The sequence below is a fragment of the Mobula birostris genome, chromosome 14 (assembly GCF_030028105.1).
Source record: "Mobula birostris isolate sMobBir1 chromosome 14, sMobBir1.hap1, whole genome shotgun sequence".
Lineage (NCBI taxonomy): Eukaryota > Metazoa > Chordata > Chondrichthyes > Myliobatiformes > Myliobatidae > Mobula > Mobula birostris.
In genome coordinates, this window is record NC_092383.1 from 53,647,739 (window position 1) to 53,663,178 (window position 15,440).

Consider the following 15,440-nt stretch of genomic DNA (forward strand, 5'->3'; position numbering starts at 1 on the left):
GAAGAAAACTTTATCCTGGACCCTGATTGACATACGCGAACTCAGTTCAGTTACTAATTTATCTATACAGGTTCCGAGGCGGTTCTCCGGCTTTGTGACCGGTGAGCAGCCCAGGAATCTGAATAGGTCAATCTCTGCTCTCGCCAACGCAACTAGTACGAGTTCAAAGTGCTAGATTAGGGGCGAACCAAAAAGGCCTTCGGGACCCCGGGCGCTGAATGTGCCGTTCGTTTTGTCCGCCCTGTTGCGCGTGAAGCATTTGGAACGCGACTAGACGCCGGGGCGGGGCAGCCAGTGTCAGCCCAGGACTCTGAATTAACGCATCATCAGCTTTGCCGCGGTGTGGATGACAGCGGTCGATGCTTGTTCGGGGGCCGGCGATTCCCGCCACAGCGCTTCCTGCCCTGGTGCATGGCGGTCGCACGGAGGAATTGTTGGAAAAAAAGGTTAGTAAAAATTTTTCCCAGTCTGCGTTGCAGCAGCCGCTGGCTCGGAGAGGCGAAGGGAGGGAAGGCGGGCGAGGCGCTGCCGGCCCAGGCAGCCCCACCTCCCGCTGCCCTCCCCATTCAAATCCCCAGCTGACTCGGGCCTACCTCAGGCCAGTCCACGCGGCTCTCCCCGCTGCCCTGCGCTAATGGATCAAATCTTGTGGGAGAAACTCCCACTCCCCCCACCCCCACCCTTTGGGAGTAATGTAAAACCCCGCGTCATTGGGCCGATGGCGACGGCGAACCTGAGGCCGGGTCGGACAGTGGTGGCAGGCGAGTTTACCGGTGACTGACCCGGCTCGGGGCGGCACGTCGGTACGAGGTGAACACACAGGACTGTCGGGGATACACTGCAGGCCGCTCAGTAGCTACGGAGAGGGAGCAAGCACCTTCATGCGTGGAGGGTGCAGCCTGCGCCTGAGGTGGCAAGGGAATGGGTGCTGATTACTGCCTTCGGACACTTGTAAATGTGTATCTGTTTTTGGTTTTCAATTTATTGAACACGAAGTGTTGACTTTCAGTCTTGCTCTTTTCTATCACCAATTACTAGGAGTTAACGAGGTTTGGGTGTCTTTCATAATGAGTTTTATAATGCGCTTATTTGTACCAATCCAGTTCCAGCCTGGGCATGTTTTATTTTCCCCATTTCTAGCTTCAAATTTTCAACTTTGTCTAATGTAGTGATGTAAATTTTTTGCAATGCGCAAAATTAAAATTTGAAAGTGTATTCTAGCCAATATGCCAATGCAAATTCACAATAAAATTCAAATAACTATACATTACACTAGTATTTGTGACCTGATTATCCTGTAAATAATTTTTTGACATTTATTGTATTTCTTACAATTAAGTTAATTGATAATTATGTTTAAAAATTGTAATATTTTACTTGGTATTCCTGAATGCTTTGATTTTTATAGATGGTAGAAACTGGAGTACTTAGTATACAAAGTCTGATCAGGTCTTTTCACCAATTTAAACATCAAAGTACATATTAAAATCTTTGTTCAATGAATTTTTCAATACAAATTTTCTAAGGGAGTTTTTTCAGATTAAGGATAAAATGCAAAATTATTATTATTGCAGGAATGTCTAGTGTTAATAGTTCCATTTTTAGCACCTGAAAGCACCAAGGCATTTATCTTTTGTAACCAGATATTTTTCTGGTTCATCTGGAGGCAGTGCAGTTGTGTAGCAGCTAGTGTAATGCTTTGTGGCACAGTGATCGAGGTTCAATTCCTGCTGCTGTCTGTATGGAGTTTGTGCGTTCTGCCTGTCACTACATGGGTTTCCTCCCACATATCAAAGAGCTAGGGGTTAGTAGGTTGTGGCCATGCTGAATGGAGTTTGTACATTCTCCCCGTTATTGCATGGGTTTCCTCCCACATTCCAAAGAGCTCGGGGTTAGTAGGTTGTAGCCATGCTGTGTTGGCACTGAAAGCATGCTGACAATTGTGGGCAGCCCCGGCACATCCTGGGATTGTATTGGTTGTCAGTGCAGACGACGTGTTTCACCGAATGCCTCGATATACATGAGACCAATAAAACTCATTTTAAAAAACTATCTTTAATTTTTAGGGGCAATATACACTGATTTCGATAGGTGAAGTATATTCAGTTGGTCATTTGCATGTATTGCTCGTAGGTATTTACCTTTTAACTTTTTAGAGTGATAATAAGAGTTAAATGGGATTTAAGAAAAATTGTACTTTAAAGTCTACATTGGGGCTAATAGTTAATTGCATTTATGTATAGCCTACGATGTTGAGTACAGTTAAGAATTAATACAGTGCAGGAAGCAAGTATATTTTGTTCATGTTTTACCTGTAGGAATTAACATTGGATGGGAAATAGAGGAGCTAGGATGGTGGTGAATATTGGTAGTTCGAGTTGGGGCACTTGATGTTGCGGTGTTTGCTGAGCTCGGCAATTAGCTTGCAGATGTTTCATCACCAGTTGGTGCGCAGTTGGTGTTTCTCTCTGGGAGAGCTCATGTTTATACTGCACCCTGTTCGCTTGCCTTGTCCGTTGTCTTTAATGGTACCTTGGTTCTTGAGACAAGCTTTCTTAAAGTTGCTGTTTGTGTGCAATTGTGATCTTTGAGCTGTCATTTCTGATATATTCTTGATGCAGGACAAGGTCATGCATTTCATTGCATGTTGAGTAGTGTCTGCACGACCTTAAAAACAATCGACAAAAGCAATGTGGTGTACGGGATCACCTGTGGATATTGCAATAAGACCTGCATAGGCCAGACAGGATGTAAACTCTCAACTCGTTTATGGGAACACAGACTGGCAGCAAAGAGACATGGTCCATTGTCGCTGATCTCAGTACTTTTAAGACCAAGAAGGATGCTACTTGAATTGGGACAATGCAGAAGTTCTGGAAACAACAGGAATTCTGCAGATGCTGGAAGTTCAAGCAACACACATCAAAGTTGCTGGTGAACGCAGCAGGCCAGGCAGCATCTGTAGGAAGAGGTGCAGTCGACGTTTCAGGCCGAGACCCTTCGTCAGCAGAAGTTCTAGTGCTGGCAGGCATGAAAATTCTTAGAATTATGGTTCTCTTATAACTGTAAACAAACATATCGAAATCAACGTCATCTGCGATCCCCTAAGTGCAAAAGAAACTTGAGCCAATAGAACTCAGGTCAACTGAAGGGGTAGCCAATCTGGACCGAGGCAAGCTAACAGGGTGCTATATAAACACGCACCCCCAGATAGAAACACCAGCAACTGTACACTGGGGTAACGACTGGTGACGAAACTTCTGCAAGCTAATTGCCAAGCTTGGCGAACACTGCAACATCATAAGAGGAGCTACTGGAAATTGAAGCTATGGCTGAATTACAAGACTTTTTCAAATTGGGGAGAGATCAGATGTTAGGATGCAGGGGCATATTGAGAGATTAGCAAATAAGCTTAAAGCAGAAGGCCAGACTTGGACATCTGGAGAAGGTTGCAACAGTATGGTGAAGTAAGGTAATGGAAGGTAGTGTAAATGATTGCAGATTCAAAGTCATTGCGTTGCGGCGGGCCAGTGTAATTGATCATTTATAAGCAGGTTAATATAGAACAAAAGTGGTGCAATAGGTTGTCGTGTAGGAGTTAGCATACCTAGCCAGTTAGTGGGAGACAGAAGTAATGAGGTTATAAATGAGACAGGGATGAAAGACAGTTAAGTTTGAATTAGATGGTCTTGATTATGGATTACAAATTGGAAATCAACAAAATGTCATGGTACATTGAACAGGACTGGGGTTGATCTGAGGAAAATAAGTGCATAGAAAACTTCAAATACACAGTCAATGAGTAAAACTTTAAGGCTTACATGATCTCAAATATCAACAATACAAGAAGTGTTAATAATTTATTACAAGATATTGGTTGCTGTTGCTGAAACTATATGATAAACAGTTCAAAGTTACACTAGCTAAATGTAGATAGGACATGACAATCTGTTGTTGCATTTTACATTTGTCTACATAAATTTCCTATCTTAATGCCACAGTAGTGTTGAGGTTTGCATGACACTATTACAGCTGGGGGCATCAGAGTTCAATTCCAGCATAACCTCTGAGATGTCTATACATCCTCCCTGTGGAGTTTGTGGGTTTTCTCCCACAGTTCAAAGGCGTACAGGTTAGTAGTTTAATTGGCCATTGTAAATTGTCCTGTGATTAGGCTGTGTGAAATTGGGGGTTGTTAGTTGTTGCAGCTGGATGGGTCAGTTCCAATCTTTCTTAATAGATAAGGCTTTCATTTGGAGACAACAAACTGACTGGAGGAAGCTTTGCAGCTTTAAGTAACTAGTTGCAGAATAACGTTGATAAATGCCAGGTAGTTCTTTGTGTCATTCAAGGATGATGAGCAAAACGGAGCAATGAAATAATTAAAGGCAGGAGAAAAGTAATCTTCCCTGTCCGAGGAAACTAATGTTCCAAGCAATAGACAGGTTCTTGACTAAACAGACAAAGCCTTGCTCCTCATTTCAGTGCCATTCTTGGGTCTTTAGGAAAACTATTGTACATGAGTCCATTTAATACATATCATACTGGCTAAAAATATATATTTTTCATCTAAACTCAGTTTTAGAACCATTGTCTTGCATTAATAGCACATCAAATGCTCAAATATAAATCGAAAAATATGAAATTGGGAAATCAGTTCCCACAGGAGAAAAATTAACAATTCAGCTTTTATTACTGATTGGGTAAATATTATATTCTCTACTGCACTTCTATTCAATAGTCAAGGGGATTTTAACAAGATCTTTTTCTGTCAATGCACGAATTAAAATATCGTAGTCTGTTGTGGTATGACTGGCATGTCGTAGCAGAACTGTTGTAAACTGAGAACTGCACTTTGTATAAAGGAAGTTAATTTGATACCTAGAACTCTTATTTGCTTGTAGGAGCAGCAACATTAAAGAGCTTACAAGTGTTCTTTTGGTGCTCGGTGGGACATTGATGCTTGAGGGAGTAACAGGGCAATGACTTAGTGTCAAGGAAAGTGTGAGTTAGGTGCTAGGCATAACGATTATAGCAGGCAGTGGATATTTAAGAAAGGTTGGTGAACTTTCAATATGCTGGCCTGTTCATCCAGCAACACAGTGCTGGAGAATACAGCAAGTCAAGCAGCATGAAGGGGAATAAACAGTTTGTTTTGGGCTGAGACTTCATCAAGCCATTTATCTATTTGCTCCATATATGGTAAAAGCAGAGATATTCTAGAGGTTGAGTGATATTATCATTGTCATAGGGTAGGTCATAACAGCAATTGCAATACATGAGAAGGTGTGGGAAGTGTGATATAGCAAATAAGGGAATGCATAAAATAAAAACATGTTGCAAAATACCTACTTGGTAGTGCACAACGGTGGGAAGAATACTATTAGCAGTTCAGGTCAAAGACTTTCAGAACTGGGAAGGAGACCAAAAGAAGTTTAAGCTGCAGGGAGGATGGAGTTGAGGGTGTGGTAATGTGTTTGTTACGTAAAACTGGTAAATATGAAATAAGTTATATGTGGTTATCTAGTCTAGATGATTGGAAGCAATTAATGAAAATGTAGACATAAGACTCAGTCGCAAATTGCAATGTAGGACGATGTGCTTGGCAGGTGAGACTTCCCATATCATTCACTCCTTTAAAAAGGAGGGGAAAATGCTGATCCAGTATCACAGCTGAGCAACTGAGACAAATAGAAATTAAATTAGCTCAACCTATAGAATTCAATATTAAATTCAGAAGACTGCAACATGCCCAGACAATGAGAAGCTGTTCCTGAAGCTTGCTAAAGGCCTCATTTTGATAGTGTAAAGATCACAGATTGATAGGTCAAAATGGGAGTGGAATAGACATTAAAATTGTGAGAACCAGAAAGCTTGGGATTGACCAAGTGGACCGAATCCAGGTGCCCCGCAAAATGGTGTCCAACGTACAATTGAATACTGTACTTTGTGAATGTGGAATACAGTTGCAAGAAGTGCAAGCAAAATGAATGCTGCTGCACATGGATGGACTGTGTGGGTCTCTGGTGGACAAGGAAGAGATGAAAGGTGAAGTGTTGCATTGCCTATGATTGCAAGGGGAAGTTTGAGAAGATGGAGGAGCGTATTATGGGAAAGGAAGAGTGGATGAGGTATTTGCGAAGGGTCTGTCGCTGTAAGATGCTTAAAGGGTGGAAAAGAAAGCTATGTCTGGTGTTGGAATCTCTGTGAAGGTTGGGAACATGGCAGAGAATGATCTGTTGAATGCAAAAGCTAGTAGGATGGAAGATGGTGGTGCAGGGAATCTCAATATCTTCATTCTATCCCGCAGATGAGAGCAGAGGTATGGGAAATGGGTGAGATGCAGTGAAGAACTTTTAGTGCAGTTCTGAACTGAAAGTCTCGAGCAACCTAAAAGAGATGAATTTTCCCATAGCATCTGGGCAGGTTATTTATTACCAGGAATAACTTTGAGAAATGTTCGGGTAAAAGGTGTATATGACCAGGAGGCCATGTGGAATGTGGCCATGGATAGGCATTCAAAAGACTGGGATGCTGCAGGTTCACTAAGTGGACTCTACTGTTACTGGCATATACACTGCTGTGGTCACAAGCCAGTATTATTTGGGATTGACAAAAGTTTGAATTTTTTTTGGTCGCAATATGTTTGAATAGTTTAGTGTGATTCCATCAAGGCTCTAACACCTTTCTGAGAGTATTCCTGAGGCAGGTCCTGCAGATTCTCAGATAAACATTTAATTCAGTCCAGACATAAAGAAGAAGCTGTCAATGACTGGCCAGTTGTGCAAGAAGAACATCAATTTGCATATATAAGGAAACTGAGCCCAATTATTGTCAGCAAAAAACCAGTTCGCAATGCCTTTCGGCCAAGATAGTTGTATGTTAGAACGAGAGGATACTGGTGAAGGTTTGATGCTTGAACTTAACAGTTTGGTAATGGTGGTAATCTTTATTTCTTTGAAGCTAGATTTTAGAATGTTAAGGATCTTGCAGTGAAGTTTTATTTTCTGTAATTAACTTGCATCTATTACACAGCACAGAAACTGGTCCTTTGTTGTTCACAACATTAAGATCCACATCTAAGTTAGTCACATTTGCCTGTATTTTACTTGTATACCTCTAAAGCTTTCATGTCTATGTACCTGTTCAAGTTAAATAATGTTACAGTAACTGCCTCAACCACTTCGTCTGGCAACTTGTTCCAGATCCGCACCACCACCTAGGCCAAAAGTTATCCTTCAAATCCCTTTTAAATCTTGCCCCTCTTAACGTAAACCTGTGCCCTCTAGTTTTTGATTCTCTTTCTCAAGGAAAAAGACTGCGTTCAAAATATACAGTGTATTCTGGTTAATTTGGACCAGTACATTTTGGCCCAATTGAGTGGTTGCCCCAATTTTCCAAAGTTTCATGGAAATGGTTAAAAAGGTATTTTTCAAAACGAGACAAAGTACCTTTTAACTGAGTAACAAATTATCTATTAAATGAAATGCAGAACAAATTTTAACAGTATCAGTACTACTACAGGACGATAAACTGTTAGTTCCTAATAGTTATCGATGGAAGAACTAATCCAGTGAATGCTGCCGTGTTAATTCTGTAAACGAACAAATTCGGCACAGACACCTAATACAGATAATGAACTGCTGTCATACAATGCTTTCGATGATTGCATCCTCTGAACCTTCATTGTAACATTCAGGATGATTGTTGATACCTTCAAATTTTTCGCAGTTCCTAATTTGCTGAAGTAGTGAAATCATTTCATTTTCACTTCAGAGCATGTCTTGCATCTCTAAACCTGAATGCTTGAAACTACAATGAGCAAAACTGTTGCTGAATTGTCTTATTGCTTGTTTCTTGCCAGCTATCAATGACAAAAATCACTGCATTTTGAACACAAGCATGTGCAACTGATACTATTTAAAAGCTGAGCAACACATAAAATGCTGGAGGAACTCAGCAGGCCAGGCAGCATCCATGAAAATCTTTAAAAGCTGTTTGCTGTAAGCAGGGTGTAGTGTCTAACAACCACACAAATGCACACGACTAATGCTAATTAGAAACTTTAAATCTCTTGTCCCAATTAAGTGGCTTAGTGTTCCAAATCAAGGAAGGGAGTCCTGACTATCCTCTTGATTAGTTTTTGTTCCCTAAGAGTTGTCCCAAATAAGTGGCCTCCCCAATTAACTGGAGTCCACTGTATATACCTTGAACTCTTGATCAGTTTTGTAATATATAGTTCTGAAATGTTTGAGAGAAAGCAAGATTTAATTTAACTTGTATTGAAGAAATACATTTTAAAAGTCTAAGTAGATTTCAGCCATATTGAATCAGGCTGACATCACCCTTGCTAGTTTTTCATTTCAAGCATTTAATTCAAAATGTATTTCTAATTTTTGTGATACATTAACATCAGATTGTGTGCAGTACAGTTCATAATTTATCAGATTCAGTGACAAGACTCGTATTGAAGTTTTTTTTTCAACTGATTAAGTGGCAGAACCATGAATACCTTTCTGCTCCTGTTGGTTTCCACTCCGTTCAAGTCAGGAGAAAAAGATACAGTATTTGTATCCCTAAATGTGATTGCTTATAAGGGCAGTATAGTGATGAAAATCTTCCTTTCAAGTAGTTGATGAGTAGAATAAAACACTTGTTTTTCCAAAACTGTTGCTTGTTTTCTTTGAGTTAGCATTCAAAGAACCTAAATTACAATCCAACTAAATTTATATTTGTGCTTAAAATTTTTAATGAGAAAAACTTTCTCAAAGATGTTTTAATAGATGTAATTTCCATTGCAGACTACATATAAATTATGCAAAGTATATTGTCTCAACAAAATTCTTTTCAGAATTTCCACCATTTTTACTTTGGGTACAGTAGGTGTGTTCTACAGTTGCCACTTTAAATGTGTATAATGATCGATAACAAAGAAACTGAACATTTCCAAAATGTGGAGATTAAGAAACTTCATTAATGACAATGACAACCAGTTTCTACACAGCCTATAGAATTACCCTATCGGTATTGGAGTACAGCTGCCACAATTAGTACGAGGGAAAATATATTTTTCATATTAATTTTAGGTAAATTTAACCAGGGTACTTTGTTATCATAGCATTTACATGATAACCTTTTCAATAACTGTACAGTTAGAATAATTAAGCCACTATTTATTCCCCAGAAAAAATTTCTTTAGGAATAAACAAGTATTCATACACTTATTTCTTATAGCAAGGGTGGATTTTTCTTCTTAATGGATAAAAGGCAGCACAAGGTATCAACTTATTTTCTATTGGATATGCAGCAGTCTTTAAATGAAACCCTATTTCCTGTTGGGGACCAGTTTTACTGCATATTTTAACATCTGATGTGCATTGATTCAATAATGCATTTTTACGGATTTCAGGATGATTAAAAGCAATTAATGTAATTCTCTATAGACTGCCAAGCTGTAGGCATGGAAATAATTAGCAAGTTTTCATATGCCCCTAGGATCAGGAAATTGGGAAGTACATTGCAGTCTCCTTCCCAGTTAGAAGTGATGTCATATCAAATGCACAGAACCATTCAAAAGGGATGAAATAATTACTACCATGAGCCACAGGCAAGTCAATTTCTAATTTGATTTCATTCTGTAGCACGGTGTTATAGGTACCAATTTTGTTACTTTTGCTACTTAACAAATATACAAATTATATTCAGTGGATAATCAGAATATTGTGCAAACTTTGAAGCGAAGATCATAGTTCTTTTCAGTGAATATTTAAATTGTTTTCTGCAATGGATAAACATGATTGGAAAAGATGCTTTTGGAAAACCATTGTAATCCTATAGGGCTAAATGTTCCAACAAGCTAACATGAAAAGACAATAGATGGGGAAAATGACTAACTGATAGAAATCTTACCAAGTTTTCTTCCCTGTACCAGTAACTATTCTAGTTCCAATGTGCATGCTTCACCTGGGCAGCCAGGCAATTAGTTACTTTGATCCTGTTGCATTTGAAGTATCAGTAAAGTAATTCAGGCAGTATAGAATCGTGCTGCAAGTTGCATAGAAGTGTGTTGGATTAACAGCACAGTAAAAGGTGTTTGGCTAAGTGAGACGTCATGATTATTCCTATTCCCCCGCCTCATCTAGCATTTTGTTTGATCTTTAATTACGTCTCTAGTGTTAACATAACTTTAAGATGTCCAGGGCATCTTCGTTGAATGCTCAATTCTCCAGTCTGATAACAGGAAAAGTTTCTTCCTTGTTGGCTTTTAAGTGACTGTTCTGTAATTACAATGACTTGTTTGGACTCTATTCAAGTGAAAACATCTCTTAATTTATCCTCAATGCCATTTATAAAGTCGTATGTTGATGTAGCTAATAATTGACCCTCTGGATAAAAAATAATTTACAGAGGGACAAGGTGCAGTTGACGTTTCAGGCCGAGACCCTTTGTCAGGACTACTTCGTCTCGGCCTGAAACGTCGACTGCACCTCTTCCTAGAGATGCTGCCTGGCCTGCTGCGTTCACCAGCAACTTTGATGTGTGTTGCTTGAATTTCCAGCATCTGCAGAATTCCTGTTGTTTACAGAAGGACGGTATTTCCTTCTGTAAATTATTTTTTGTTTTTACCTGTACCTCAATATCCTTTTCATTACCAGAATAAAACTGTACAGATGGTCAATATTGTCTGTTAAAGATCTTTTACATGATTCTTTTCAAGTGTGCCCTCTCATCGTAGACTTGTAATGTGTTAGCTATTACTGTGAACCCAACCTAACAGCAACCTAACTCACCAGTGCATGGGAATAACAATGAGAAGTTCACTTCCAGTAAATAAACATGTCAAGGGTAAATATGATTCTGGTAAACAAAGATTGAATATTCCTTCTATGGAAAAATAAAGCCAAATACTTGTATGAATACTAACACCCATGCAAATTTACTGTTTGCTGGTCAGTAATATAACTCACACCAGTATACACTTAGATTGAAATTATAGATAGATACTTTATTAATGTCAAAGGGAAATTAGTGTCACAGTAGCATTACAAGTGCACAGATACAAATATTAGAAGAGAAGTATCATAGAATAAAAAGGAAGTTACCTCAAACAGTCTCTCAAGAGAGGGGCATCACTTCTCTGGCTATAGGTTGACTCATTATAGAGTCTAATGGCCAAGGGTAAGAATGACCTCATATAGTGCTGTTTGGAGCAGCACAGTTGTCTTAGTCTATTCCTGGAAAGTGCTCCTCTGTCCAGCCAAGGTGGCATGCAGAGGGTGAGAAACACTGTCCATAGGGTCCTTTGTTCTACCACAGCCTCCAGTGTGTCCATTTTGACTCCAACAGAGCCAACCTTTCTAATCGTTTTATTGAGCCTGCTGTATCACCTGTGTTGATGCCATTGCCCCAGCGCACCGCTGCATAGAAGATTGTACTGGTGAGAACAGACTGGTAGAACATGTGAAGGAGAGGCCGGCATACTCCAAAGGACCTCAGGAAGCAGAGGTGACTCTGGCCTTCCTTGTACGCAGTCTCTGTGTTGGTGCCCCATTCAAGTCTGTCATCCAGGTGCACCCCCAGGTACTTATAGGTCCTCACCTCATCCACATCCTCGCCATCAATAGTAGCAAGGAACAGTGCAGGCTTAGTCTTGACAAAAAATTTTAAACTATGGCAAGCACATTAATGTTATATAGTACAGAATAAAGAACATGCCCATCATATATAAATAGTCTATATTGTGCATGTAATATTGGAGCTTATTGTTGTGTAATCAATTCAGTTTACTTCACTTTGTTTTCTCACGGCATGAAACGGTTTTGTGCTGAAGAAGCTGCCCCAGTAAACAAATATTCTTGGAACTTCCAAGGAAAAAAAAAGTCTAACTTCCTTCAACGTCATGTTCTAACAAGCTAACTAAAAGCTATCTGCACATTTTCCGTGAGACCAATGTCTGCACGAGGATTTTCCAACATGTGTATCTGTCTTTCCAAATAAGTTCTGTGAATGTTTCACCATGTTCTGATATTCGTTGTCCATTTTTATTCTCCTTCCTGCTTCTTCGATCCCATGCTTTCTCCAAAAACAAAACATTAACACAAAATCCGATTGGCTAATTCAGCATGCCTAACTTATCAACTTTTTCTTTTATCTTAAACAGCAAAAATGAAATGCTCGATTATATAATGTAGTTAAAGGAATGTTCTTTGTATTTTCAGAAAACAAAATATGCAACAGCATAACTATCAATAAAATAAAGCATGGTCTTAAACCAGGGTGTTGCATTCTCCCCCCACCAAAATGGGCATGTCTTTGTGCTTTTGTAAACCTTTGACACTTATCAACCATATTATTAATAACAGAACACTTATACTCAGTAACAATAACAGTTATGTTCATATGTCTGTGAAGGTTCTCAGTCAGCCAGGTCATTGTGTATCAAGCAGAAGTAAATCAAGGCAACTGGACTTGGCGCGTTGTCTAGAAGATGTTTCGCCACTCATCCGAGAGGTTATTGATCGGGCCCCATATCTGTGCAGTTCTCAATGTAATGATAATGTATATCGGTGAGTCAAAACAACCCAACATAGGAGGGCTAACAGGTCAAGATTCAGTTGTATATCTACACCTAAACGACAAGAGACACTCCTTTGGTAACAATGGGCACATTTTGGACAGGGAGAACAGGTGGTTTGAAAGAGAAGTTAAAGAAGCCATCTTTGTCAAACTGGAAAACCTGTCCCTGGGTAGAGGGGTGAGGTATGACACCACCTATCAGCTACTTACAATGCAGTCTTAACATCTCTACCTTGGCATCTCCACAACAGTTTACACCTCCATTCTTGCAAAGATAAGACTAATTACCCTCTCATTTCTTCTATGACTCTTAACGACCCTCATGTGAATACTATACCTTAAAACAACTTTCAGAGTTTATAAATGGGAAAACTACCCACCATGGATTAGAACTGAAGAAGCCTCTTAGATGAGTGGCGAAACATCTTCTAGACAACACAGCAAGTCCAGTTGCCTTGATTTACTACTGCTTGAGATAGTTGTGTTCATACTTATGTTGTGACAGTATTCAGGCATATGGCTTACAGAATTCAAATTACAGATTCAAGTGATTACAGGATCTCCAATCCATTTGTAAATAGAAGTAACATATCTGACAGAACATTCTGATTTCCTGATGCATCATATACCTGCCTACCTGGAGGTTTCCTAACTCCCTGAGATCTTCTTATGTCAGTTTCAGTTTCTTCTTCAGCCATTATAGTTGATTCTCGGCTACTATTTCATCAGTTTCAGTCTTTTCTGGAGACTTTTGAGGTGTCTCATCCTGCCTATCATTTGTGCCTTCCTGGAACTCAGTTTCTCCTGCCCTCTGACTAGATTTGGTTTCATCTTCAATTATATTGGAGTCTGGTTCCCTTTCCCTCTGTAATCATTTCTGGTTGTTGAGGGTTGTATTCCTCACTATACCCAGGACTAGACAGAACGGTTCTGGCATCTCTTCATTAACTCCTCTTGGGAAGCTGGCATAAGGTAAGTCATACCATATACCAATTTCCTCATCTTCTGGGTCCGTACAGCATTGATTCATCTGGTGTTTCCTTTTTCTTCTCCATTGCAGAGTTCTTTTATTAGGTGCAGACTCTCGATCCATATGTACTCCCTGCCCTAGAGGTAAAAGATGGTTCTGATAGAGAATTTTTACAGGATCATTTCCATCTTCTAATTTCAACTGAAAAATTGACAAGTTTGGAATCTGACTCTCTAGTACATAAGGTGTAGAAATCCAGCGAATGGCCAACTTAAACTTTCCTTGTAGTCCTAAATTTCTTATTAGAACTCTTTATCTCCAGGTATCAGCTGAGAAAACAATCTTTTGATTGTATCTCCTCTTGTTTTCTTGGTTTTGTTTGCTAGCAGAAACCTCAGCTAATTTGTAAGATTTTTGCAGTTCTTTCTTCTTTTTGGACACATACCTGAGAAGTTTTCTGTGGCACATCCTCACTAGAGGTGCCAACACACCTTATCAGTTAGTCTCCTTTTCCATTCCTCTGCTATTGGTGAGTCAAAGTTGAATGATTTTAATGTCAAGCTTCCCAGTACAAGAGACTTTCTTTTCCCTTTTCTTCACCCGAAAACTGGGAACTGCTGCCACAGGAAAAGGATGTGCAATCTGTATTCTACATTTGAGGGTAATATCTCTTCCTGAGGTGTTCCTGACAATCTGTTTCCCTTTTAGAGTGGACAGCTGAAGATTTCTGTAGTTCAGGTTTCACCAGCACTCCCGCAGGCAAGAGTAATTCTTCTTCCTGCTGGTCAGGAGCATCCAAAAGAATAGCTGGGGTGCTGGGCACTCCTGGAAATTTGGGTGTTCTCATCACTCTAGCTACTCGACCACGATGCAAAGTGACTGGCTCAGACTGAGTATACCAGAGAGTTCCTCTGTTATGCTTATCATCCCGCAGAGGAGAAAGTTGCACATTCTCAAAGGCGGCTCTGAGTACCGTGTGAATTGACAAGGTTCTCAAAGTTCTCTCCCTTTCTCTCTTTACATGCTCCCATGAGCCTTCTGACAATGGTACTGTTTGTTCCTACAAGAATGGAAGCTTTACCTTTGACGACCAGATCCAGGCAGACCGACACTAATGTATCAGTAGTCTCAGTTACTCCATTATCTGCTTCGGAAAATACCAGTTTCAATGACAAATAACCATCATATGGGTAATCATCAGCACTAAGCCCCAAACCTCAAGGACAGTGATAGGAGTCAATGGTAAATGTGTCAAATACCTGTCGTAAAATGATCAGTAGAATAAAGTAGCTCTAGCATAAATACCTTCAATCTGTATGGATACATCAGAACCTGGCCCCGCTAGGCCTTCAGGAATAGTGTTTTGCACTTTAGTATTTCTGTTGATACACTGATTGGAATGTGTTTGCTTCAGGACATCAGGCCGTATCTTTACTGGGTCCCTCTGTTATTTCCCATCTTTTTCTTTATGATAAACCGTTTTTGTAAATTTCTCTCATGTTTCAGTTTTCCCAAATATTTAGTGAACTTCTTTGCTTGCTTTGTTTGCTTTTTCACTCGTTGACACACATTTGATTAAATTGAAAGTGTATTTGTATTTTTAACTCACATATTCTAGTGTTTTCCTCTCCCCTGAGACATTATCTGGTTCTTATCACATGTCTTCTTAATAATCTTAACATTAATTGTATTTTTCATTTTGAATTTTTCATTAATCTTATCAAACAAGTAGTTTATTCAGGTAAGAGCTCAAAACCTCAGTCATCTGTTCACATGTAAGTGGAGATTCTAAAAGTAGGATTTATGACTTTGGCCATTGTCTTAATTTATTCTTTTGTAACATATGAATTGTATTTACTTTTTATAACTTGGACTGCACTCTGAAATATTATCA

General features: G+C 39.5%; 1 protein-coding gene across 4 annotated transcripts in view; it reads left to right on the top strand.

Annotated features, from left to right (window-relative positions):
- The first annotated feature begins 321 nt into the window (after window positions 1-321).
- Window positions 322-15,440, top strand: part of LOC140209905 (zinc finger protein 76-like) — a 94,362-nt gene continuing 79,243 nt past the window's right edge. For 2 of the 4 annotated variants that reach the window (XM_072278561.1, XM_072278563.1), the window contains exon 1: window positions 323-446. The gene's annotated coding sequence lies outside the window, so the exon portion shown is untranslated. Of the gene's footprint in view, window positions 447-9,510; window positions 9,608-15,440 lie in introns of those variants that run through there. The other 2 variants (XM_072278564.1, XM_072278562.1) reach the window with 2 other exon arrangements.